Here is a 23,602-nt window from a genome sequence, read left to right as displayed (position 1 = left end):
TTTTCCCATCACCCCTCCAGGCTCTGGTGACCCAGCACAGCCCTGCCATGCAGCATAACCCCCACTCCCCCATATCTCCCTCTGCTCCCCCAGCTCAGCCCTGCTCTGAGATGTTACACGACCCTCCAGATCGCTGTTCCTATAGAGAGTGTACAGCAGCTGGGCTGGCTCTACATGATCTGAAAGCACCTGTGGTGGATTCTCCATTGCTTGAAATTGTTTAAATCCAGACAGATTTATTTTTTGTCTCAAAGAGATGCTCTCATTCAAGCACAGCTCTTGGGCTGCAATTAATCCAGGGAAGTCCTGTGGCCCGCACTCTGCAGGAAGTCAGACTAGGTGATCGCAGTGTCCTCTCTGGCCGTAAGCTGTGAAGCATGTAGGCACATTAAGGGAAAAGCCGCCCTTGCAAATCAGGCATGCGGAAGTGTGCAGGCGCAGAGCAGCATCTCTGATATGTGTCCCTATCCACCACCGCTGGGCTTCCTTATATTGAAGAGAGCACATCCTCGTCTCTGCAGACCCAACTGCACAGCAGTCAGAGAGGTTTTATGAATGCTCCAGACACCTTCAATTTCCTCACAATCTGAAACTTAATTCTTCCCAATGGCAACCGGAGCACTCCGGTAGTACACAGAGGAGCGAAAGCTGGTTATGGTTTTATGGTCTCATCATATTAAATCCATTTTAGTGCTCCATAAGAGAATCATTTCATCTCCCACACGGACAAACTTTAGCTATAATTGGGATTCAGCTTCTCAGTGGTTGGCTTATTATACAGCTTCTGGGAGAAGCAGATGCCAAAATGTATGTTTCCTCTAGCCGGCACCCATTTAGCTGTCCCGTGTGGAAAGGAAACACATAGTAAAACATTTACTAGGCCTCTGAGAGATGGATGGAAAACATACCTGCTCTGAGTTATGCAGACCACAAAATTGCCACTTTTTTAAATCAAAATAGATTTTGATGTAAAAATTGATCTTTGCCAATATGATACATTGACATTTCAGATTTGAAATTTGATGGAATTTGCTTGAAGAAGGGAATATTTGTGTATAAATGAGTCTAAATTAATTTAAAATGTTCCTCCCAAGAACATCCCTCATGATAACTCGCTTTAGTTTTCCCGTGGGGAGAGAAATGAGAAGGGCGCTCAGTTGAGTTGGTTGAAACATTCTGAAATTTAATTTTTCATCCAAAATATTGAATTAAAACATTTTGGCTCTTTTCTTCCCATTTTCAAGACAGCTAAGGTACAGGTCAACATGTTCTTAATTTTGAAATGTGTCTGAAATTGTATTGAAATTTCAGCTAAAGACAGGGAAGGAAAAATTACAGTTTTGGAGGAACGTTTCCCGCTCAGTCTTTGGCCACCTCTAGTTTTCAGATTCCATTGCAAGTCTAGTGCCTAGCGTTGATAACACACCCCTAATGCACAGGGAGGAGATATGTACCAAGGCAATAACTTAGCTCCTGTAGCACGACAGCAACGGTAGCACTCAAGAATGAAAGAGCAGTGAGGGAGATAGGAGGTGATCACTCTTCCTGTTATGAAAGGTTTGTTAAAAGTTGATAGATGGTTTTCACTCCGATGATTGGTTCAGAAGCCAGGAGATATTGCCTAGAATCCAAGAAATGAACCTTAATCTCAAGAAAATCTAAAGCAATTTTTCACTCAGAGGGGGAGACAGCATGTGGAATAGGTGATTGGGGAAGCTGATTGAAGAAAGACTCTCACTGAGTACACAGGCTATTTAAATTTCTTTCTGCCGAAGGAGTCATGCTATGTTAATTTCAGTGGTCTAAATGGGCCCAGAGAGTCCAACGCGTTAGCCTGACCCTGTCCACTGCACAACACGAAACAGTTAAAACACGGTTTGGGTCTAGAGTATAGAGACCTTGGCCTGCTTAATCCCAGGGCAAGAACGCCATTCAAAATCTTTCAAATTAAAGATAGCTGGGGGCTGGAGGGGGGAGGGGGAGATGAGGAGGAAAAACAGTTAAACCATTTGAAATGGAAAGAAATACTAAGTTTTCATTTGAATAATATTGCTTATTCCCCTTCCCTTCTGAGAACCCCTCTCCTGCCCACCTAGCGAGGTTTTAGATGGTATTAAGGATGGCGATAACTGGCCTTTCTGCAGCAGAAGAGTGAGTTGAGATGGGCTGGAACTGTGGCTGCAGAGACAGCAAACGCTGCTTCTGTCCCTGGTGCTGGCTTTGACTTGCGACCTCGCTGCTGGAGAAACACAGCCCCAGCACCTTGGGGTGGCGGAACCAGGCAGGGCGGGGGGACAGTATAGGCTAGCGCTCCCTGCAATGGAAATGTGGTGAGGGATGATCCATGTTTCCACCCCCACCTGTCATTTTACTACATGTTGGGGGAGAGGTGAGAACAGGACCTGGAGGGGCCGCTGCAGTGCCTAGGATTGGGTGGGGGAGCCAGTAGGATCTGCTGGGCACCTCCCCTTCTAGCCTGGAGCCAGCTGTCCTCTCATTCACTGAGTCTCAGGCGCTCTCCTCAGTTCCCAGGCAGAGCACCCCCTCCTCAGCATTCAAAGCGAGCATCCCCCAGTGTTGCAGCGTCCTGGTCTGAACGACCACTCTGAGCCTTGGTGAGCTTGTGCCAGGGTCTGGCTGTTTCAGGCATTGCGTTTAGCCGCCTGACTGGTCACCATGGTGTTGCGAAAGAGACAGTCCTGGCTGGCTGGCTAAGCCAGACCCTTCTCAAACAGAAACAGGAAGAGGAATGAGAAAAAAAATACGGTGGGGAAGGAAAATAACACACAAGGGAAGGGGGTGAGAGCAGGAACCAAGATGCACAACCCAGGTGGTGTCCGGGATGTAAACAGAGCTGGCGGAGGTGGTGCTGTCACCTAGGTCCCTCTCTCTGGCCTGGTGTAGTTAGGACATTTCTCAGAATCGTGATGACAAAGGCCCAGCGGCGTCATGAGGAATCTCAGAGGCCTAGGACACAGTGGGGGTGGCAGCCAGGAAGGCGAAGCTCACTTCTTTCCGTCCACCCATCTCCCCCCCAGCCAACCTTCTCCCCAGAGTTTCTATTTAAGGACCCAAAAAAGGCAGCAATGGGGGGAATATCCCATCCCCTTATTATTCTGCGCACTAATTGCTGACACACAAATCTTGGTCCATGGATTTCCAATCCCACACTTCTCTTATTTACCTGCCATGATCTCAACAGTCCTTGAGTTATATCAGGAGGCCTTTTCATTTGGACTACGCTAGTCTTCTGTCTTCCTTTTCTCCTTTTCCCATCCACCATTCGCTACAGGGATTAGAAGATTTTATAAACATTTGTCTGTTTTCCAGCACTTGAGCTCACATTTGCAATAGGCCTAACAGGCCCCAATTATTACTACAGTCATTCTAGCCCCAACCACCTTGTCCTGTTCCCAAAAGGTCTTATCTCTTCAGCCAGGTGCTCATGTTGATAAGCATGATATATTACACACACAGAACCAATGACAAACTGATTTACAGACGGTGGGGTGAAAACCTAACTTTATGATTGGACATGAGTCCCAAGGCAGCGCTAGTCTCCCTGCAAAGGCGAGGGAGCTATAAATAGTGGAAGAAGGGATGGAACAGACAAATGGTCACAGCGCCTGAGATGCATCTTAAGTTTTCCTCTAGGCACACATGCGGATCAGTTGTCTGTTGCTTCAAGATGTGCGTTATCCCTTTAGGCTGCGTCTACACAATCAATAAGTTGTGTGTGTTTTTTTCAGTCAAGTCACCTCAATTGAATTACACTAGTATTGTGAGCCACCCACTCCGTCACTTTAGCACCCATCTACACACAGTTTAAGACCTCTCGGATACTTGAGCTGGTTGTGATGTATCGTACACAGGACAGCTGTAGCTTGCTTGGGAGACTAGGCTACAGAAATACCAGTACAAGCCACCTACGCGGTGTTAAGTTGTGTCCCAGGATAGTTTTTCATAGGCCCAGCTGCTGCTGGCGCTGGAAAAGTCTTTGCATCGTCTTACTTTGAGTCTTTGAGTCATCGCCTTCCCCACCCCACTCCTCTTTAATAGGCCCTGTTCCAAAGCCCACTGAACTCAATGGATTTCACTGAGCTTTGGATGATGTTCCTAGGGCAGGCGTGACCTCTGGAATAAACATCCCAAGTTCTATATCTAGTCTTCTTTCAGATGCCTCTCGTGTCCTGTTTATTCAAAATAGCTACTCATGACATAACCCCAACATGTTCCACTCTGATAGCACTTCCTATGAGAGGATCTCAAAGCATTTTATAAAGACACTAATTAATTAAGTCTCACAACACGCCCCTGACGGAGAGAAATCAGTTGTGTCTCCATTTCTCTGTATGGAGACACAAAGAACTTAAGGCCAACATTTGCAAAATCAGTGGCTGGAAAAAACATGACTTAATGACTTGCACAGGGTCACATCATTGGTTAAGTCAGTGGCAGGGCTGAGAAGAAAACTCATTTCTTCTGATACCCAGTCCTGTGCTGTAATTGCAAGGCCATGTTTCATCATTTAATCTCATTGCACCATGGGTAAACAGCATGACCTAATACCAAACCCTGGTTGGGCAATGGACTGGAAACATCAGTTGGTGACTATGTCATTAACTCAGGGCGAACACTGACAACTGGTTTAAAGCAGAATAAGAGACACTGTTTTTAAGTACAAAGCATGTTTTAACAAGACCCTTCAAGGTACAGGGAGAAGGACTGAGACACCCTCTCACCACAAAGTCCAGGTAGCAAACTGGCTTCCTTTCCTTTCCCCTTTGCATAAGAGTTTAGGCTTTGAAGAAAGCAGAGCTAATGAAGATGCCCAGTCATACAGCTCCATCATGAACAAGGCAGAATCCATTGCAACTTCACCGAAGTGGTGGTGAAGAGATGGGAGAATGACTCTCTTCATCATCCCCAAGGGAAATCCCAAGGAGACATTGCCTCGTTGCAGATTGAGTGCCACTTGGATCGATTTCTAGCTAGTTCCCTGAGGTGGTTCCTCTTTCTCAGCCTTGACTCTCTGTCTCAAGGTGAAATTTACTCCTAGCCCAGAAACTGCCAGAGAGCAGCTGAGGTCCCTCACTCACCTGAAATTCTCATTCCAGATAGCAACTCACTGAGTTACTTATAAAACTCAGCAGTCAATCATACATTATTGGTGGGATGGCCCAGTCGATATTGCGGCAAACTAGTCAAGCTGGGACCAGGGGAAGACAAGCAATTTGGAAAGGAGGCAACCTAATCTCATTTGCCCCCATGTTCATTTAGCCAATGAAAGATCAATTTAGTCTGTGCTTACAGGACAAATGTCTACAAGAGTTTAGACACTAGAGTGACAAGTGTATTAGAATTACCTGAGAAAGGGATTGAGATAAAAACAACTGGCAGCCACTGATGGCTCAACTCGGCTCAGGTGAGCTGTGATATGATCCAGTGCCTATTTATTTGCTTAGAGTAGTATCTAAAGATCCCACACAAGCATCAGAAGCATGTTGTCCTAAGCGTTGTAGTGATGTATAGGCCAAGGCTTTTATGAATAGGAGCTTAAACTCTTCAGGGAAAAACTCAGCTTTTGTTCCATGTTTATATGGCACCTAGAACAGTGGGACCCTGACTGGAGTCCCTAGACCAGTGGTCCCCCACCTTTTACGTTTGGTGGGTGCCAGACGACGAGCCACAGAGGACCGTGGCCGCGGACGAGCATTCGCCAAAATGCCTCTGACAAGTGGCATCATCCAGAGGCGTCGCCGCCGAAATGCCACCGAATTTTGGTGGCATTTCGGCGGATGCTTGTCCGCCAGCCAGTACGCGGATGAACTTAGACGCCCCGTTGGGCACAGCATTGAGGACTCCTGCCCTAGATGCTGCCACATTACAAATAATAAATATTAAGGCACCTACAGGGCAGGGACTGTCTTTTTGTTCTGGGTTTGTACAGGGTCTAGCACAATAGGTTCCTGTACCATGACCATGGCGCCTAGACTCTGCAATGACACAAATAATAATAATACATAAGTGGCCTGATTTTCAGCTGTATTGAGCATCTCACTGAGGGAGCCAAGTATTATGAAAGAAGCAAGAAATTAGACTGTTACAGAGCCAGTAGCATTAGGGATCAGAGTTCTGGGCCTCCAATCTTGTCTGAGCTACTGACAATCCTTAACTAACCCTAGCAGCAATGTAACTACTACCTGACAGCTCCAGTGCAACACCAATCACGTGCACCAGACCAGTCCATTGGAGCGCCCGCTTACCCATAATACAAGAACTAGGGGTCACCAAATGAAATTAATAGGCAACAGGTTTAAAACAAATAAAAGGAAGTTCTTCTTCACGCAGCACAGTCAAACAACTTTGAACTCTCCTGAGGGAGTTGTGAAGGGCTAGGGACTATAATAAATAAAAAGGAAAAGGATAATGTGATATGGTCCATAAGTCTAGTCCATAAATGGGTAAGGAATGGTTGGGTAATGGTGTCCTCCCTCATCCAGATGGAGAGATGGAGAGGATGGAGGAGAGAGATCAGATGATCACTGACTTGCCTGTTCTCACTGGGGCTCCTGGGGCACCACTGGCTGGCCAGATGTGGGAGAGAGACTGGGCTGGGGTGACCGGGGTCTGACCCGGCCGCCATTCTTATGTCATCACTAACTAGACCCAACTTGCGCCTCAGTTAAACCAGTCAGGAGACTGGTTTAAAAAGGCACAAAACGCCTCAGTGCTGAATTTTCCTGAGAATGTTAGTAAATTACCTAAGAAAGAAAGCTCAGGAGCAGACAGTAAAATCTAGGTAGTTCCACTTATATGACGCCCATAAACAGTCTGCTATATTATACCGCAGCTCCAAGCCACACGGGGCCATTTTTAGTACTAGTTTTTATTTACACTTACATTACTATCCCCGTTGGAAAAACCTGGTTAGGATTTAAGACTACTTCTTGTAATGCCATTTCTTATTGCATTATCTGCCGAGCTCTTTGCGAAGCAAGCACTTGCAGAATAATCGTCTTCTCCAGCGTAACCCAGCAACAAAAGCTAGAAGTTGAGGTAGTGAATCTTGTTGGATCCTGAACGAAATGGCACCCTAATAAGACAAAAATGTTTAAAAGAAAACCAGAAAAGGGGGGGGGGGTTGTGGGTTTATTTTGTTGTGAAGGATCTAAGCAGAAATGAGGGAAATGTGACACATTTTGTGACTCTACCAAGCCTGCTATCCTTGGTTTTAGTAGGCAGAGGAAAGGGTAATTCACAAACTGCTAAACAGGCCACCTGACGTTGAACTCTGCTCTCGGGCTGGCATGCCAGCTGCAATGCAGTTCTGAGCATACGAAGGGCCAAATTCTGCTCTCACAATGGAATAAATCCAGCGTAACCCCACGTGGCATCTGTGCTGTTCCCGAGAATTCAGAATTAGCAATGCCTTAACACCGCATGGTATGGCCTTTTTAAAAACTGAACAATTACTTTTGCTTCCTGTTTAGCATTTAGATGGTCCTAGTGATGCGGGGAACAAGATGGCGGGGATAGATTTCCATCATGGTTGCTGTTTGACTTACACAGCTACTTATAGTGAGATGCCTGTCACGTAGAAATAAGGAAAGACACGGGGCTTGGTTCTTCACTCCATTACCGGCTATGTCTATATAACAGGTTCTATAGCAGCACAACTACAGCACGGAAGGGTTTTTTCTGTTACTGTACTTAGAGGTGGTAGGTTGAGGGATTCCAGGCACTGAATGCCATCTGAGGTGCAGACAGGAAGTGAGGAGGAGGAATGTGTCAATCTTCCAATGTGTCAATCCATCATCTTGACAATTCATAGGTCACCCACTGAAGGCAAAACTACCTTAGAAATCTGTGACACTGCCCAGGGGTACCCAGGGTTGGGAGGCACCTCACCACCACCTGTCTTTAGTGTGATGCAGGCTTGGCTGTGCCTGCTATGGATCAGCTCCCTGAAACCAGCTGCCTCTGCCAACACAGGGACTGCCTTCCGGGCTCTCTCTGTATAGGCAGTGACAGGCACACACTGACCACTGAATACTGGGAGTGCTCCCTGCAGTGTCCAGCCCCTTATCCACCAAACACTCAGAATTACCAGGCCTGCTGCTCCCAAAGGACTTGTACACCCCTGCGTGTAAGATTGACTCAGCTCCCTCACCTTGCTTAACACCACAGTGCAGCGCTACATTTCTAGTAAAAACTAGACTAAGTTTGTGATCAAAGCACAGAAATTCAAATAATAGCGAGTAAGAATGTTGCAAACAAATGGTTCCATGTAAAACACAATCATCCCACGCTTTCTAGAGACTTCTTTGCCTCCAAAATATAGAGGAGGAAACCTTTGATGTATATCTTTGGATAGGGTCCTTCCTCACCCAGGTATTTTTTCAATTCCTGTTTAGTTTCTTTTTGAAATTCTTACAATCTTTCATCGCGTTCAGTCCAGACTGGTGATAGGGGACCCATTGTGAAACATACAGTACTTAATGTACACATACACAGCCGGAGAGCTAACATTTCTTGGCTGAGAGACAACCTGTTTTTCAGCTTTGCTGGTGACTAGTTTCTAGATACACTATGCAGCATATTTTTGGTATATATACATGACTCTGTACATAGTAGATATACATACATTTGACAATAATATTGATGGCCAGTGTAACACCAGCTTTCATATGAGACCTCACGTGATGGGCTTTGGTGAACCAGAATGTACATATCAGCACCAGGAGATTCCTGTAGTCCCTCCGCACCCCTTGTCAGTTGGCATGAATTGGTTCTTGAGTCACAATATCACAGTCCAACCAACCCATCGGCAAGGCCATGCTTACCCACTCCATTGGGATTCGTCAGTGTGAGTTAACTGGTGCCTGTCAAGTGTATGGGGACGTATAGAAGAGGAAGCTATTTCTGGTATTAGCAAAAGGAGCTCTTCAGAACCCAGCCAGTGTGTTTTCAAGGACACACTCATCACTGCCTGCTAGCTCCATGCCTGGCTGACGAAACCGTGCCTGGCCAGAAAGCACTGAACGCTTTATCAACATCAACCTCGGTCTCTTTGCCGCTTCTTGAGATTACAAGGGAAGACTCCACCGTGGTAGCATTGAAAAGCCATTCACTGCCACTGGAGAGTGCTCACTGATTAGCCACCGTTGTATGCACGTGTATGCTAAAGAATTGTGTAGGCACCTTTTACCAGAGGGGCTTCTAAACTTAATTGAGAGGGTCGCAGTTGGGAAGCTCCTGCGTGCTGCAATCCAGCCTTGGAGACTACTGAGTTTGGAGAGGAGTCGAGATTGCTTTTGTGGAGCTCTGCCCAAACGGGAAGCTGCTGCTGGGAAGCCAGAAGCTGCTGAGGCTTTGATCAAGCAGGGAGCCTCAGAGGCTGGTGGTGGGTTTCACTGGAGCCAGGACAGAGGCTGTTGCTGAGCCCACAGCTGGCTGAGCTGGGCCTGCAGTGAGGGCAGTGTGTGTAACCACCCCCTTGTCTGGGAAAATGTTTGCAAGGAGACAGGAACAGTGAAGAGACTCTAAGGGGTTGTCTGAGGCAGAGCGGTCTTGTCATTGAACCAGAACCCAGGGCTGCTGGCATCTGGTTAAAGTAACTCCAGACGTCAGAGGGGTGTGCAGCTTGGGAGGATCCCAAATTAGAATGGTTCTGCCCCTCGTTGCCTTAGCCGGACCGACTCACTGGACCAACAGAGCGCCGTCCCCAGCGGCAAGCTCGTCAAGCAAGCGTTTAGAGCTCTGACATCCAGAGATGTGCGCGCGCCGGGGTGGGATAAACGGTGACAGTGTAAAGGCAAGTTGGTCACGTTTCATTGACGGCTGTAACCTGTAGTTAATTAATGTATCGAGCTGCTCCCTGCTGATTTAAATTAGTAGTGACATTCAGTCTCAGTGTGTTGTGCCATGTTTCCTTATGTTGTTAAGTAAAGGTGTGTGAGCTCCAAGCTAAATGTATATTGGGGGCGTATGGTTTATAGGGGGTATTTCTCAGAGACCCATTGCACAGATTAGTTTAGGTTTCTTCCTGGAGGCTCCCAAGGGACACCAGTGAGTGTGTACATGGCACCGCCAATTCTAATTTCCTTTACAAGATGGCAGCAGCGGGGTGGAGAGAGGATTCCCACCTGTACAACATCACCACTGGGATACTCGAGATCTCCTTGACTGTCAACAACATCAAGCACCCAGGCACTCAGGTGAATGTTGCCTTCTCCTGAGTAACCCAGGGAGGAAAGGGGGGTACAATTGAAAAGTGTCTGTCTTAAAGGGGGCAAGTCAAATTCTTGTGGTCCCCAAACTCTGCACGTATAATAGTATAAATAGGGGAGGAATGTGACAATCAGGGTTCAAACTGCCCTGTTTTCATGGGGTGTCTGGACCCTGACTGTTACACGCCCCTTGTGAGTTTGGTGCTGGTGTTTTGGCCACTGGTCATGACATAAGCTTCCCTTTTACCCACTCTTTTTTGGGTAGGGCATTGGCTACTTTGTTTTCCAACCCCTCAATGTTTAATTACATCTGAAATGACCACCCCAAACCCATAGATTAAAGGGCACCTTTCCCTCTCTTTTACATCCATACCTCCACCAGCAATTGGGTCACACCCATGTGGATCATCTGGACCAGTAAAGGGTTCTGTCACCCCCTAAGGTGTGGAACCAGATCTCTCACTACCCTGAGTCTGCCCTGCTCCCAGGGGAGTTCTGGCCCACAACTCTTCTTCGTTGTGCCAGTGTCTCACTGCACCCAGCGGTTTTCCCCTGCTCCCAGCAGAGTCCTGGCCCACAGCTGTTTCCTAGCTGTACCAATGATTCACTGTACCCAACAGTTTTCAAGCGACAGTCACGCCCAGCTGTGCCTCAGTTTCCCTGATTTCCGTATCATGCGGGTCCACCATTTTCCTAGGTATGCTGGAGTCTCGCCACTCCCAGCAGTCTCCCTGGCTCTCAGTGACATACTGGCCCACAGCTATTTACCAGCTGTGCCAGGGTCCCATCACTCGTATCAAATCCTGGTCCACAACAGCTTTTAGCTGTGCCATGCTCCTGCTCAGCAAGCTTCTGGTGCTCCAGCTCTGCCTCCCTAGGCTGACTCCAGCCTCCAGCTCCATCCATCTCTCCTCTGCCGGCAGCCATTTCCACTCCAGCCTCCCCAGCTCTGGTCACCATTGCCACTGGCTTTGCTGAATCATCTGCTTGGGCTCCTGCATGCCCTGTGGGAGACAAAGGGACGCCCCCTGTCCCCTGGTTTGAAGCAGGTGCCCCAGCCTGCCTGATGGCAGGTGAGTGCTGCATGACCACAAGCTCCGATTGCTTCCAGTCAGCTGCTGACAGACCTGACAGGGCATGCCGCTCTGCTACCTGGTTCCTGGAGAGCTCAGCATCTGCTGCTTTCCTCCTCCTGCCTTTTCTGCTTTTCTCTCGTCTTTACACTTTCCTTTGTTTTATTTCCTTTACCTGCAATAAACAGAAACTAAAACCTGTCACCTTCTCTGACTGGTCCCAGCCTGCTCACTTGGAATCACTTGCAAGTCTAGTGCAGCACTGCTTGAAGGGTGACCTGTAGCTAGCCAGCAAGCTGTGTGCAAACCCTGCCAACTGTGCTACTGTGACGCTCTCCTCAGGGAGTCCAGGGCCGTAAGCCACTGTCTTACCTCTCTGCCTCAGCAAGAGCAATCTTTGCTGGGGCCTGAAGTGCGTCAGCCCCCTGCCTCACCAGTCTGTCAGCCTCACCAGCAAATGCCTCGAAGCGCTGACAGTCTAAACCTTCCCTGGCAGGCAACACTCAGTTCCCCAGAGCCATCTCTTTGCCGTAGCCTGCCCCGCACTGGACACTAAATTAACCAAGTTCACTGTCTCCAAAGAGACAGAATAAACCCCAGCCCGTTGGGTCATCTGGGGATGCCCGTCTTCCTTTAGTGTAACTGCACTCAGATAGTTTATAGTCAAATGAAGCATATGTTTATTAATAAAAAGCAGAGATTTAAGTGATATGAAATGTAAGGTCCGATGTGTCTAGGTCCTAGGCCTGCAGAGATTCCAGGCAGTGAACATCTCCATGCTGCAACCCAGCAGCAGCTGTAACCAGTCCCCACTCCACTTCCTGTGATCCGCTGTGGACGTAAACCACAGGAAGTTCCGCCTCAAGGGTTTGACAGGCAGCAGCCTCATCGCTCCCGATTGGCTCCCGATTCTATATAAGCCCAAGGGGAATTCCAGGAAGTGTCCGGGCAACAATGTGGCTCTTCTGTAGCTGCCACGACCACCATTCTGGTTCTATGCACCTGAACTTCGGGCTTGACTTTGGCTTGTTTTTGCCCTTGCCTCCTGACTCGGACCCTGAAACCTGACTTGGACTCTGACCCTTGGTATCAAGCCTGGCCATGAATGGAATATGAACTCCTCAGCTACTCCTAGCCTCAGGCTTGCCCCTACTTTGACCATTGGCCCCGACTGCCTTGGTTGGGATCCTGACACTAAGCAGAGACAATAGAAACTGAAAATGGCTACATACAAAACAAAATCTAGCATGCTTTCCGGTGTCCAAGATCAGAGGGGTAGCCGTGTTCGTCTGGATCTGTAAAAGCAGCAAAGAGTCCTGTGGCACCTTATAGACTAACAGACGTATTGGAGCATGAGCTTTCGTGGGTGGATACCCACTTCGTCGGATGCATCCCCTTGATGCATCCGACAAAGTGGGTATTCAGCCTTATAAGCCAGCAGGCAAAGGAGAATCAGTAGGCAAAGCAGAGGTTGTTACTATTGTTACTGGCTGCTTCTGTATTGTACCACTGTATCGTAGCACTGCAGCAAGTCTGACCTATCTCAAGGATGGAAGCCCAAGGTCTAGTGACTAAATCTCACGTATTGACCTTGGCATGATCTTAGTCAGGGGCATTTAGAACTTGCACCCTATAAGTACAAAGACCTTGGATTACAGGCTGCAAACCCTGGGCTGACTGCAACCAAGACAAGATGTTTCTGTTCAAGGGGATGATCCTGAGTGGTGCTCAGCACTCTCAACTCCCATCAAGCCCCAAGGTCAAGAGGGCACCTGTACCAATCAAGGTTCATGTGCTCCATATTCAGTGCTCTTTTGGCCTGCCAAGAAATAGCATCCACTGAATCTTATAATTGCTATGAAAATGCCAGCTGATTTGCTGTGATATTTACAACTCAGTCAAATTTTAATACTCAGCGGTAACATTTCTGATTGTTTTCCTTTCACATCGGTATTTATGCTTCAGTTGATTTGGGCCAAGGAGATGTATTTCAGGATGAGTAATTATCCCGGGGACGATGTACATGGTGAAAAATTAATGAAAGGAGCTACCGGTTCATTTGTTTGATCTTCTCACATAGAGGGGAAAAAATCCCATCCATACTGATAAGGAAAATACTTGGTTTTTTAAATCGTTAATTAAAGTTGTAAGGGGAGAATCACAATTGGGTGCAGTTGGATTATATGTGCTGCTTCGTACTGCTAATATTCTGTTTTCTCTAGCCACTTCCACCTAGGCATCGCCAATAGATTTACAAACATTACCCAACAAAGCCTGACATCTTAGGCAGGGATTGCTCTCTCCATTTTATAAATGTGTAAATCAAGGCAATAGAAAGGGGAAAGAGCGTGTTAAAAAACCAAAAATCCCACAGGAGGTCAGTAACAGAACACGAGAGCAGTGGACCTTGCTCCAAACACTAGACTGAATTCCATCTTTAGCTCTGGGTTTTTAAAGAATTCTTTGTGTTTTAACCTTGGTATTGTGGCTAATTTTTTCATGCACCAGACTAAAGCCATAGCGTGCGAAGATGGCACACACGCTGCTGCCCTGTGTTTGATTTAGATCTGCTAGGTAAGAGACAGTCTGATTAATTCATTTTTTCAGCCTTGCCCTGGTTCATGCAGTCAGCAGCAAAGCTGAGGACGCATACACAGATCTCCTGAACCTCACTCAGGCTTTCACCAGCCAGCCATGCTGTCTCTCATCCCCCACGGTGGGGTAGAACAAGGGGTATAATCCAACCTGCCTTGGAGGAAAGTTTGAGAGGATGCTCTTTTTGTCTACCCACCTTCCTGACGGCCAGGGTAGCCACTCTCTGCTTCTGGCATTGCCCCAGATTCCCTGGGTGAACGTAAGTGAACCTACTGAGGCCTGATTTTAAGAGGTCCCATTCATCCTTTAACCTCAGCTCTTCCTGGGTCAGTATTTTGGAGACTCAAGCCTTGGCGTGGTATTTTCCAGTGTCAGGGGTGTGCTTTGGAAAGTGTTGTGAAGCAAAGGGTATTTTATATGCATAATATAGTACGATTCACTCCCTCCTGCCCATCCCATTAATTTACTGCCTACCTCGCTTGGGCCTCTTCTCCACAGTATCAATGGACACTAGCAGGAGACAGAGCCGGACAGTTCTCCAAGTGGGAGAATAGGCCATGAAGAGTAGGTGTAACCCCAAAACTTGACATTACTGCAGTCAGCCATTTTTGTGTGCCCAGCCATTGCTAGCCAAAAACCAAATGCTACATAGCTAGAAATAATGTTATGCTCCGAGAGGCCAGGCCAAACAGCTGCATGTTTGCAGTTCTGCTAGTCAGAATGGGAGGATGGGACAGTTAATACACCATGAGAAGTAAAGGAATGTTTAGCCAGCCGTCCTTGGTTCAGTGCCCCTGACGTGTAAGTTTTATTGTTGTTATGGTTAGAAGCACTAGAAATGTTTTGAGGCTAAGTGATAATGAGTTGCTTGCTGAAATTAGAAGAATGGGTGACCCACTCGGGGTTACTAGGGTGACTCACTATGAGTTATGTGCTTTGTTTACGTTACCTATAAAAAATTAGGCAAAAGGCTACACTGTGGAACAGTCGGAGGAAGCTTTTCTTTGGGCAAGGAGCTGGCACCTAAACTCTCCATCAGCTGGCCGGAAGGCAGGCCCCCTGAAGGCTGGTTGCGGATTCCTCAAAAACCATCTCAGACTTTGGATAAACAGAAACGTTTGTGAGGCTCTGAACTTACTGCGACAGCATATCTGTGTGTGTGTGCTTGAGACCTAACAAAAAAGTAGTTTTAGGTAACAGCACTCTTGTTTGTACCAATCATTTATCAGGTGGAGGAGCTGTGTCCCTGTGGATTTATTCCTGACACCGCCTGGAGAGCAACAGTTAAGTTACCACTGCTTTGGGTTCTGAAGACCCTGGGTAACACGGGTTACCTCCCACTTGCCTCCTGGGGTGTGTTTGGGAGAGCAATGCAATTGACAGGTAGTTTCCCCCAAGCTGTAATATTGACCATCCTTTCCTAGCCCAGGTCTCTCTGGATTGACCTACAGGAGAAGACCGAATCAGAAGGCCCTGAAAAGAGCCCCTCCTTAGTGTTAGCAAGAGCCTGCAGTGAAAGGCTTTGCTTTCCACCAGACCTGGCGCACGTTAGGAACGGCCACTGCGGGAGTGACGTGGGCTCCAAGCCAGGCTGGATGCACTGGAGAAAGCTGCTACCTCTTTGTCTTAGTAGTGAGTCTTGGCATATTAAATCAAGGCTTCCAGTACCACATCAGGAATCCGGCTGGTCCGAGAGGCCTTCTCCATGCTGCCCTCTAGGTCTCTGCCCCCTGCACTAATGAAGGCGGTTCTTCTGTGACAGATAACGGGGCATGCTGTAGGAACGTTACGCACTGAGCAAAAAACATTCTGTTGTGTGATAATGTAACGAGCTGAAGAACCCCAGGATGGGAATTATAGAAAGATGAGATCTTCCTACAGCTAAATGAGGCCCCTTATTCACCCCTCTCGCTCCCACAAGCGTTAGCAAAAACCATTCGGCCCAATAATTGTGCCACCTTGTGTGATGGGTCCTCAGGGGCCTACTTAGCTCAGGCGGTCCTGACAGACAGCTCTCTAATCTCAGGCACCCCCCGTGCAGCAAGTAGCTTCATAAATCTCCCCTCTGAAACGACCCACCGTGGCGGCTCCAGGCTTTCATCTCAAACACCCTCAGGCAAAATCCCGTGAAGCGCATCAGCCTCCGACAGAATGGCTTCCATCCAATGCAACTCTGTGGGATGGGCAATGCTGGGAGCAATTCCGGTCTCTTTCCTTGGTTTGGATTCTGCTTCTCTTTCTGATTTTAATTAATTGCTTTATCCTCACTCCTCGCGCCACCCTACAGCTCATGCCGAGTGGGCGTTCCACTTCTTGGTAACCTCTAACCCTCAGCCCGGGTAGCATGAAGTTACTGAGATGGTTGCAAGGGTGCGCCCGTGCTGTTTTGTATCTGCTAGCCTGCTCCCCACCCCCACCTTTCTTTCCCTGCTCGGAGAACAGCTGGTTTAAGGGCATGTAATCCCACACAACATGTTGCAGGGCCGCGGTTTGCACACATGGCACTGTCGCTTTCCAAGGCCGATTCTGCTGACTGCATTAGAAGAATTTCAATTTTCCACTGCCCAGTGGAAAATAACTGGGAGAAAATGCATCCTCCATGCTTGCTGAGTTCTTGGCATGTATACAAGGAGGGTAGCTGCTTGTGACAGGATCACTGCAACCATTCAATGCCCAGAAAGCTGACGACTATCACATGAGTTTGTTTGCAAGTGCCCTTTGTTGGGATTTGAGGGGAAAAATAAGGAGAGTATGAACCCTTTACCCAGGCCAAATTCCCATTAACTTCAACCCAGCTCTCCCAAGGTCCAGTCCAGAGTTGCACCCACAAGAAAATCCTTCCTCTCTTAAGAAAGAGAGAGAGAGAGAGAGAGAGATTGTTTTACCTAAATAAGGACTGAGCTTGTGAAATGTTCTCCAGCTCCCCTCCTGTGGGTGGCCCCCAAAAGATGGGTGGGAGCAGTACCACACAGCTAACAGAGTCCGTACTTTAGCTAAAGTCATAGAGGTCTGTAGCTTGGTAACGAAGGTCCCAGGGAGGTCACAGCCCTGTTGGTCGGGGCGCCTCTCTTTATTTCCCAGCCAGCTCCAAACTGAAACTCCCTTCAGCCGTCTCCTTTCTGGCCTTCCCCCGGCTCCTCCGCCCCCCAGCCTTTGTCCTTTGTCCAGTTTCCCGGGCAGAGGTCTTACCTGGCCTCCAACCCCCCTCCTGGGTTCTCATGTTACATGCTCAGGCATCCTCCCTTCCCCAATGCAGGCAGTCCCAGCAAAACTCCCCTGCAACTTTCCCAGGTTAATACTCCCCACTCAGCATTCAATTAACACGTCAAGAACATTCCCACTTCGTCACAATAGCTTTCTATTTATCCAGTGCTCTTCACCTCTACGGCCTCAACCATAGGGCCCAATTCTCACTGCCATGCACCCAGGTCTGCAGCCTATAGGTGTTAAACACATCATAGTCAGCAACAGACCTTCTAAGGGCCGGCTTCAAATACAGACGCTCCCACACAGGTTTGAGTAATAACACTCCTCTGTGGAGACGGTTTTCTTCAGGGTCGATCCAAGATAGTGGAACAAGCTCCCCCCAGGAACCAAGGACCACGGCTCCAAGAGGCAAGCTAGTGAAAGCGGTACGTGCAGTGAGAGGTGGTCTGAGCTGAGCCTGGCTCAGATTGCGTTTGTCAAATAGGCAAGGGATTTTACAGCCCATTAGCCTATGTAACTACGACACACAGCAGCCAGCGACGCCATTTAAGTCAGATGAGTTTAGGGTGACCAGACAGCAAGTGTGAAAAATCGGGACAGTGGGTGGAGGGTAATAGGAGCCTATATAAGAAAAAGCCCCAAATATCAGGACCGTCCCTATAAAATCGGGACATCTGGTCAACCTAGGTGAGTTATATAAATTCGCCATCTATCTTCAGTTCATGCCACCTTGAGTCTTTAATTTCAGGCAGGGAAGAGCTCATGTAGTGCAAGTAGCAGGTTTTCATCATGGAGGGATGGGGAGTGTCCCCCGAGAGAAATTAATGAGGACATAAAAATGAGAGAGACACCTGCTCCTCCGGTGGCAGCTCGTGGGTGGAGGGAGAGGTCATTCCCGACACAGGAGCTACTCAATCATCTTAGCTTCGGCGCTGCTTATAAATAAAGATCTCCCTCTCTGGCTTCTGCTGCCTTCTCGGGCCACAGTGATTCATTTCTCAGGCCCAGCCCATGCACAGAGTGTTTGTCAGGCAGGTACGTGCCACTTCCTCCCGAAGAAACACAGTTTCCACTGTGTCAGCGAGAGGTTCAGAGCGCGAGGCAGCGCTGAATGTGGAAGGGGGTGGGGGGGATATATCATCATCTATGAGCAGCAGCTTTGATAAGAAAGGGCTTAAAGTGCCCCCTCTCCCCCCCAGCGAGCCATATTGATTTATTTGTAAGGTCTGTGACCCCCGGGCAACTTCCCCCACCCCTTTAAGTACTGGAAAGAGGCACCATCCCAGTGGAGTTGTGACCAGTAATTGATTCTGTTTTCAGGGGGAAAGTCCGTTGGCTTCCCAATGAAAGTTGGTGGAGGAGTGAAAAGCTGAGAGACATAGGAAGGGGGGGACGGGTGTGTGGTGGGGGAGGGGGTGGAATGGAAGAGTTAAAGGGAGGCAAGAGAAAAGGAGAGGGTGACGTCTCAGTGCTGGACAAGCAGGAGGGCTTGGGGTGAGCAGAGCCAGGGCAGGGCATTTGTACAAAGGGAAGGGACAGAGGTGGCGAGTTGGCCAGAGCTAATAACCAACCTCCCCCCGCAGTTCTGTACTGGGCTGGTATTTGTGTCCCGCCTGCATACTCACGCTGTCGCTAGAGTGTCTGAGCACCTCCATCTTTCTTCCTCCCCACACCCCTGGGAGGCAGGGGCGCACGTTGGTGGGGAAATGAAGCAGAGAATGCACAATTTGCAAGATCTGCGGGAGACGCGGTGCACTGAACGAGGCTCTCCGGCTAGCCCCTAACCACTAGGCAATCCTCATCGCTTACTGCCGGCCTGTCTGGTCTATTTAGGACATCAGCTCTTTGGGACAGGGCCCATCCCTTAGAATGTGTCTCCACACCACCCAGTGTGATCCTGACCAGGGATCTGAGGTGCTGCCTTAATACATCTCAATAGTAAGAGGCAGAGAGAGAGGAATGGGGCAAGCAATAGGAACGCGAAAACTAGAGCAAGGGAGGATCATAGAATCATAGACTATCAGAATTGGAAGAAACCTCAGGAGGTATCTAGTCCCACCCCCTGCTCAAAGCAGGACCAATCCCCAACTAAATCATCCCAGCCAGGGCTTTGTCAAGCCTGCCCTTAAAAACCTCTAAGGAAGGAGATTCCACCGCCTCCCTAGTAACCCATTCCAGTGCTTAGGTAGAGAACAAGAACTTAGGAGGAGCACAAGAGAAGAGGACATGAGAAGGAGATAAAGGCGGAGGGAAAAGCGGGTAGGGATATAATAAAGAGCCAGAGACACCGGGGAGTACAGTAGGGATTTTGCTATTGCTAATTGCTGCTACATGGAAGGCGCCTAGGGAACTATGATGAGCCATGGCAGAACAAGACAGCAGGCGAGAGGAAAGCGAAGGGATTGTGAAAGGGAGGAATGAGAGACTGAGAATGTAAAGCAGGTGCGAGCTACAAATAAGCAAAAATAAATAAAGCTGAAAAAAAATGACTTTCATTTTCACTCTCCAGCCTTCCAAGGCGCGCGGAGACTGTAATTTGCCTCCTTCCCATGGACTAACCCCTCCTGATTCATTCAGCTCCGCGAGTCTACCTGGCTCGCTAACCTATAGTATCAATTTATATGCTAATGGCCTTCGTTTGTAAATCAAGGCAGCCCTTGCCAATGCCTCCCTTCCACCCACCCCCGCCCCGACAAAATATTCACTCGGCGCAAAAGGCAGTTCATTTCTGAATACAGGGCAGGGAAAAGCAGACGCCGAAAAAGAAAAAAAAAGCATCAAATCTGAAATAATTGGATCATTGATGGAGTTCATCCCTGCAGATTAGGCTGCTGTTTCATCTCAGCCCCTCACCTGCTTGGCAGAAGCCTTTTTAAAGAGTTATATAATTAGTTGAGCTTGGGAAGGGGAAAAAAAAATCCATCCCACATGCCAGCTCTCCCTCACTTTCTTCTTTGCAACTCAGCGCTCTCATGTGGCAGGGCAGGACGGCTGAGGGATCTGGGCTCAGGTTTCTAGGTCACTGGCTCACTCTTGGGGCAGGGTGAGATGACAGAGAGTTATCATTCGGTGACTTCTGGAGAACGAGTTGGTTGGCATCAGTCCAGTTCCGGGTGAACAGGTACCCGCACTGCTGGGCATGGGGGCACCCAATGGGCATTCTATAGAGCAGTGGTTCTCGGGTACAAGAACATCCATCTATGAGAACACAGTAGCTAAACACATTTGGCATTCGAAGCCATTGTATGCTGAGGTTACGATACAGCCTCACCTGGATACCAGCGCCTACGAACTGCAAGGCCTCAAAGTCAAAATCCCTTTTTATTAGCAACAAGGGAAAGAAAGACAAAGCAATCACACACCAAACATACCTCCAGACTGCCGTCTTCCACTGCTTGTAGGCTTTGCTTTCTCACTGCCCACTCTCCCAGGTTATAGTTTTAAGAGCGTTCCCAACCTGCCCTGCTTTTAAAGGGATAGCAGCATCCTATCACCAAAGCGATGGGCCTGACCCACAGCCCAGTCAAGTCAATGGGAGTCTCTCCAGTGCCTCCAGTGGGCTTTGGAGTTGGTCCTATGTACTTTACGTACTCACTGTGGGAGCAGGGATGACGAGGTGAAATTCTGAATGAAGAATGGATGAAAATAACCTCAAGCAACGTGCTGCAGTCACCCCCTAGTACAGCAAAGGGAGAGAAGAGCTGGGTGTTTTCAGTCGCAGGGTGGAGCTACGTTACTGCAGAACCCATTGCACACACAGTGTGCTCAGCCTTGCATCTCCCTGACACTTCCACTTAAAGGAGAGCACTGGTCTCATGTGCCTGAAACACTCACCTGAACTAGCCAGAGCTCCCCCGAGAAGGAGACTGGGGCAGTGCAGGGTCACGTTGGAAGCTTAGGGCTTGTCTACACTACCCACCGGATCGGCGGGCAGCGATCGATCCAGTGGAGGTTGATTTATCGTGTCTAGTCTAGACGCGATAAATCGACCACTGAGTGCTCTCCCGTCGACTCCGGTACTCCACCAGAACGAGGCGCGTGAGTGGAGTCGATGGGAGGGCGCCATCCGTCAACTTACTGCAGTGAAGACACCACGGTAAGTAGATCCAAGTACGTCGACTTCAGCTACGCTATTCACGTAGCTGAAGTTGCGTATCTTAGATCGACCCCATGCGGTAGTGTAGACAAGCCCTTAGCTGTAGCGTCATGTTGGATGCACTCAAGCATTGTAGGATGGGGCATTCCATTTGATGGGAACCTGTTACCCCCATCTTCCTCCTCCTCATTAGCACAGTCACTATTGTTTTCCACTGATGGGATAATTTTGCTCTCTATTAAGTCCACGTGGATGGGAGTTGGTCATGTTTTTATGTAATGTATTTATCACACTCTAGGCTTCGCCAAGGGATGGAAGGTCAGTCTGGGTAGGCCAACTGTAGCAGGCAACATGGGCTCAACACAGCTCACACATAGGCTGGAGCATGGCGGATCTGCTCGGTCCCTCAGGCGAGTTGTCCCCCTCTGCTCATTGCAACTGGTTCTAGCTTCCACTTGGTCCGCCAGAGGGAGCTCGGTGTTCCACCACTGAGAACAGGGCCCCGGACAGGACTACAACTGCCTGGTAAGAGAGTCCTTGCCCTAAAGATCAGAGGGGTAGCCGTGTTAGTCTGGATCTGTAAAAAGTGACTATACCCACTGCGTCTGACGAAGTGGGGATTCACCCATGAAAGCTCATGCTCCAATACCTCTGTTAGTCTATAAGGTGCCACAGGACTCTGTCGCTTTCTACTTGCCCTAAAGAGTGAGCAATGTCAATACACAATGTCAGTGCCAGCCAACTGAAGAGTCCATAGCCCCCTTTTACCAATGGCGGAGCTGAGGATGTCAGTGAAGCGGTGCTGCTTTACACCAGCTCAGGATTCGGCCCCTAGGATGCAGCTGAGAAGACGCCCGTTCCCTCACCAGTGACAGGGTCCCTGGCGGGTGGCAGCAACCAGTGACGGCAGTAACAGGTGCATAGTCCATGCAGCGAGCGCCGACCCGATAGCACAAAGCCAGTCAAGCTATGAGCTAACTCATTCCCAGCTGAGCTCTAGTCAGCAGCCGACAGGCATCCCACCGCATGCATGCTGCCTATGCAGGTCTCGGTGATTGGCAGAGTCCAGGGATGTAGGGTGAAATGCACCCAGTGCAGAGGGCAGGATCGAAAATGGGGTAGCACTTGGGGCCCGGGGGCTTGAGCGGCGCCTTAGAGACCCTTCCCCACTACGTAGAGATGGCTGGGCAGGGTGAGGAAAGCGTCAGAGGCGTCACCCGTGGAGGGGCCAGTAGGGATTGAACCCAGAACTTCTACAGGCCGCGTTAAAGGCCGTAGCTTGGTTAGGGCCATGGCTGTGGCAGTCTCTTTATGGCGGTCTGTAGCCTCACCACGAGAAGAGGCTGGAGACGTACATGGTGTAAAGGGGGCGAGCACTTGCACCACCGCCGCCTTGGCTGTTCCCGTTCAATGGACAGAGGACATCTGTGTCTATCGGCCTTTCACCAACACTCACATATGAGCTACCCCAAGCAGCAGAGCCTGAAGAGATGGGGAAGGAGGGCAAGAGCAGAGAGGCTAGGGGCTGAGAAGCAGTGTGGCTAGTGCCGTGTTTTGTGACAAGCGGTCCATGGGTCGGCACCGGCCCCGAGATCTCCCAGGAAGGCAGCAAGCTGGTCCCCGGTATCAAAAAGGTTGAGAAACACTGGGCTAGTGGATAGGGAACTAGCCAGGGAGTCAGGAGACCGGTGGGCTCTTCCCAGCTCTGATCTAGTGTGGGCCAGTCACGTCACTTCTGTTCCCCCCTCCTCCCACCCATCTTGTCAATGGTACGTCCACTGAGGATGGGTCTGCTTCCTACGACGGGCACGCACCACTCCGAGCATGAGGGGAGCCCTGACGTTGGCGCGGGCCTCTAGGCTCTATTAACAGCCGGTCGTAACATCAGCAAATGGCAAGCAGCTGCCAATTACAATGGCCAGCAACTGATCAAAGCCAGCGCACTCGAATGAGCCATTCCACACAGCTGCTTTGATTGCTCATCCCTAGGACGACACCTCAGCCCACGAGACGGTGATTGGCTTTTTAATTGAATTAGTTCCATTGACTGGGTGCGCCTCTGCATTCCTCTTTTCTACCTCCCTTCCTTCCTGCATCCTCCTCCTCTCTCAGTTCCTCCCGCCGCCTATACAGGCAAATCGCTCCCTTCATTTGCATCGCTAGCGTGGTCCATTGTTCCCGCTCCGCAGCACTGATGTGTCACAAGGGCTCTGCACAGGGCTGTATTTTAATTTACAATTTCCATTGCTTTGAAGCTGATATTTTCCATTACAGCGTAAATGCCTCTGCCCTGATGCGTCTCACATAGAGACCTGAGTCCAGGCACTGAGTAAACCACCCACTTTGTCTCTCTTTTCATTTGAGCTTCGGGCTGGGTAGGAGAATTCCAACGCAAATGC

This window comes from Mauremys reevesii, linkage group 2 (genome assembly GCF_016161935.1).
Source record: "Mauremys reevesii isolate NIE-2019 linkage group 2, ASM1616193v1, whole genome shotgun sequence".
Lineage (NCBI taxonomy): Eukaryota > Metazoa > Chordata > Testudines > Geoemydidae > Mauremys > Mauremys reevesii.
Note: the sequence above shows the minus strand (reverse complement) of the source record.